The 4,250-nt window shown below is 47.6% G+C and overlaps 1 non-coding gene and 2 pseudogenes across 1 annotated transcript; all 3 read right to left on the bottom strand.

Annotated features, from left to right (window-relative positions):
- Positions 1 to 374: 374 nt before the first annotated feature.
- On the bottom strand, positions 375 to 1,546 carry LOC148803163 (25S ribosomal RNA; annotated as a pseudogene).
- A 173-nt stretch (positions 1,547 to 1,719) lies between these two features.
- On the bottom strand, positions 1,720 to 1,875 carry LOC148803162 (5.8S ribosomal RNA). Its single transcript, XR_016081614.1, has one exon. It is a non-coding gene; the product is annotated as a 5.8S ribosomal RNA (ribosomal RNA).
- Positions 1,876 to 2,113: 238 nt separating this feature from the next.
- Positions 2,114 to 3,690, bottom strand: LOC148803161 (18S ribosomal RNA; annotated as a pseudogene).
- Between the last annotated feature and the right edge of the window lie 560 nt (positions 3,691 to 4,250).

The raw sequence follows: 4,250 nt of genomic DNA, 5'->3' as shown, positions 1-4,250 counted from the left end.
TTAACTGTTTTCACAAATCTTAATGCTATCATTGTTTAACATGGAACACTATCGTACCTAGTTGAGTGGTGATAAGTGTTGATTGAATGCTGGGTTTGGTCAATTGAATTAGGAAAACACAAGGTTTATTATGGCTATCCTAATAAATCTAAGGTTAACTGCTTGAATTGCAAGAATGCTGAAATTTACCTAGGATCGCTGGCCAATCGGTTCAACCCGAACCCTTGAACCAGAATTCGGTAAGACTGAATTTCTCTTGTTCGTTTAGTTTGTTATTGGTTTCTTTCTCTTTTAATTTTAGTTATAAAATTTTCCCACTCAATTACTTTATCCATTCGGCTAAGAGATTACTGATTTGCTCCCTGTGAGATTTGACCTAGTACCACTTTTTACTGCAATTATTTGATTGTGGGACTAGTACTAATTTTGAGGGCTTTGACAACCCATCAACCTCCTACTCATCGAGGCCTGGCAATCGCCCCGACGGCCAGCTATGGGTCGCATGCTTCAGCACCATCCATTTTTGGGGCTACTTGATTCGGCAAGTGAGTTGTTACACACTCCTTAGCTGATTTCGACTTCCATGACCACCGTCCTGCTGTCTTAATCGACCAACACCCTTTGTGGGTTCTAGGTTAGCATGCAGTTGGGCACCGTAACCCGACTTTTGGTTCATCCCGCATCACCAGTTCTGCTTACCAAAAATGGCCCACTTGGAGCTCTCGATTCCGTGGCATGGCTCAACGAAGCAGCTACACCGTCCTACCTATTTAAAGTTTGAGAATAGGTCGAGGGCGTTGCGCCCCCGATGCCTCTAATCATTGGCTTTACCCGATAGAACTCACACCTGGACTCTAGCTATCCTGAGGGAAACTTCAGAGGGAACCAGCTACTAGACGGTTTGATTAGTCTTTCGCCCCTATACCCTTTGTCAGATGAACGATTTGCACGTCAGTATCGCTATGGGCCTCCATCAGAGTTTCCACTGGCTTCGCCCCGCTCAGGCATAGTTCACCATCTTTCGGGTCCCGATAGGCATGCTCTCACTCGAACCCTTCTCAAAAGATCTAGGTCGGTCGGCGGTGCAACACACAAGGGGATCCCGCTAGTCAGTTTCCTTGCGCCTTACGGGATTACTCACCCATTAACTCGCATGCATGTCAGACTCCTTGAACTGTGTTTCAAGACGGGCCGAATGGGGAACCCACAGGTGCCAAGGCACGCCTAAGGGTGCGTGCTGCCTTCCACGATCACAGCGACGACGTCTCCATGGGCATAATGCGACAACCTGGGCTTGGGGCACCGCCGCAATCCTTATCGGTCCGCTCTCCGAGCCAAGTGGTGAACCGAATTTCACCATTCCACATCCGGTCCGTTGCTGAGGACGCTTCTACAGACTACAATTCGGACTACAAAGGTCGCCTGATTCTCAAGATGGGTTGATCCCGGTTCGCTCGCCGTTACTAGGGGAATCCTTGTTAGTTTCTTTTCCTCCGCATATTGATATGCTTAAATTCAGCGGGTGGCCCCGCCTGACCTGGGGTCGCAAAGCAGGCTCCGTCAACAACGGATCCCTCATCGGGTCATGTACTCGACAACCCAATGACAACACAACGTACATGACGTCCAACATTCCACCACCTAAGATTGAACCACTAACCGTCGTGGCACTTTGTTGTCGGGGGCCATCATTTGGGCCAACCGCACCAAAACGATGCATGATGCCCAGGCAGGCGTGCCCTTGGCCCAGGGGCCTCGTGTGCAACTTGCGTTCAAAGACTCGATGTTTAACGGGATTCTACAATTCACACCAAGTATCACATTTCGCTACGTTCTTCATTGCTGCGAGAGCCAAGATATCCGTTGCCGAGAGTCGTTTTTGAATACAGAGGCAAAACACACAACAATGTTGGGATTGTGCACCCTTCCATGGAGATTCCTTGGTGCCATCTGCGCCTGGAGTTGGTTGTTAGCTAGGAGGCCATGAGACATTGTGTCGAGCGCAACCCCTAACAAGCGAGAGATGGCCATGGAGGTCATACCCCAAGACCACCCCTCGTGGGCCCTTGCGGGCATCACATGTTCACAGGTCTTTCCATGGGGCAGGCATCGACAATGATCCTTCTGTAGGTTCACCTACGGAAACCTTGTTACAACTTCTGCTTCCTCTAAATGATATGGTTCAGTGGACTTCTCGCGACGTCACGAGCGGCGAACCATCCACGTCGCTGCGATCCAAACACTTCACTGGACCATTCAATCGGTAGGAGCGACGAGCGATGTGTACAAAGGGTAGGGACGTAGTCAACGCGAGCTGACGACTCGTGCTTACTAGGACTTCCTCGTTGAAGACAAACAATTGCAATGATCTATCCCCATCATGATGAAATTTTCATAGATTACCCGGGCCTGTCGGCCAAGGCTATAGACTCGTTGAATACATTAGTGTAGCGCACGTGTGGCCCAGAACATCTACGGGCATCACAGACCTGTTATTGCCTCAAACTTTCATTGCCTAAACGGCCATAGTCCCTCTAAGATGCTGGCCGCGGAGGGTGCCTCCGCCTAGCTAGTTAGTAGGCTGAGGTCTCGTTCGTTAACGGAATTAACCAGACAAATCGGTCCACCAACTATGAGCGGCCATGCACCACCACCCATAGCATCAAGAAAGAGCTCTCAATCTGTCAATCCTTACTATGTCTGGACCTGGTAAGTTTCCCCGTGTTGAGTCAAATTAAGCCGCAGGCTCCACTCCTGGTGGTGCCCTTCCGTCAATTCCTTTAGGTGCCGGTGGAGACCTAAAAGCAACATCCGCCAATCCCTGGTTGACATCGTTTATGGTTGAGACTAAGACGGTATTTAATCATCTTCGAGCCCCCAACTTTCGTTCTTGATTAATGAAAGTATCCTTGGCAAATGCTTTCGCAGTGGTTCGTCTTTCATAAATCCAAGAATTTCACCTCTGACTATGAAATACGAATGCTCCTGACTATCCCTGTTAATCATTACTCCGATCCCGATGGCCAACATAATAGGACCAAAATCCTAGGATGTTATCCCATGCTAATGTATACAGAGCATAGGCTTCCTTTGAGCACTCTAATTTCTTCAAAGTAACAACACCGGAGGCACGACCTGGCCAATTAAGGCTAGGAATGCATCCCCGGTAGAAGGGATGAGACGACTGGTGCATACCGCAAGGCGGACTGGTCAACCCAACCCAAGGTCCAACTACGAGCTTTTTAATTGCAACAACTTAAATATACGCTATTGGAGCTAGAATTACCGCGGCTGCTGGCACCAGACTTGCTCTCCAATGGATCCTCGTTAAGGGATTTAGATTGTACTCATTCCAATTACCAGACTCGTAGAGCCGGATATTGTTATTTATTGTCACTACCTCCCCGTGTCAGGATTGGGTAATTTGCGCGCCTGCAGCCTTCCCTGGATGTTGTAGCCGTTTCCTAGGCTACCTCTCCGGAATCAAACCATAATTCTCCATCACTCGTCACCACCATCGTAGGCCACTATCCTACCATCGAAAGTTGTGAAAGAATGGTAGGATCCATCTAATGGACGCCATAAAGGTTGCGGAATGGGTGGGCGAATTTCAAAAATTTTCCAACCTTCTCCCAACTGGGAATCATATTCCCTAAATTTAGAATACAATAATCAAGGATCCTACTTGAACCATAATCAAACCAGATCTGAACCAAAAGATAAAAGGGAGGAATATACCTGATCCGGAGAAGCAGCATCTCCCAAAGTTGGTGTTCACGCCCAAAGAATGCACCAAGATCCGTTCTTGCTGAAGATGACATAGCTGTGGATGGAACAGAACCAGCAGGGTGCCTCCTACACACTAGACCCTTCGCAAGAATCCTCTGGAAACTCTAAACACCGAATCTTCTTCAGTCTTTCTTGCAAGACTGATGTCATGAACTGATTTCTTGACTTCCTATTGTTGCAAAGATCGAGTCTTGCAATAGTGAATGGCGGTGGCTGGAGGGGAACTCCAGGGACGAAGATGGCTGAACTGCTTTTTTTCTCTCTGGAGTATGAATGAGATCTAATCTCAATTCGCAGGGAGTTTTTTTTTTCACCAAAACCCTAGTTCGAATTCTGATATATTTCTCTTGTTTTTCTCCTCCTTTCTTCTTGATTAAGAAACCTCCTAATTAAGAGTTATCCCAATCCAAATCTGTATTTGGATAGGGGATTATCTTAATCCTATATGCAGATTAAGTTAG

Source organism: Nelumbo nucifera, chromosome 1, assembly GCF_055504915.1.
Source record: "Nelumbo nucifera cultivar China Antique chromosome 1, China Antique-T2T, whole genome shotgun sequence".
Lineage (NCBI taxonomy): Eukaryota > Viridiplantae > Streptophyta > Magnoliopsida > Proteales > Nelumbonaceae > Nelumbo > Nelumbo nucifera.
The sequence above is the reverse complement of the archived record's forward strand: the minus strand, read 5'-3'. Positions and strand labels throughout refer to the sequence as shown.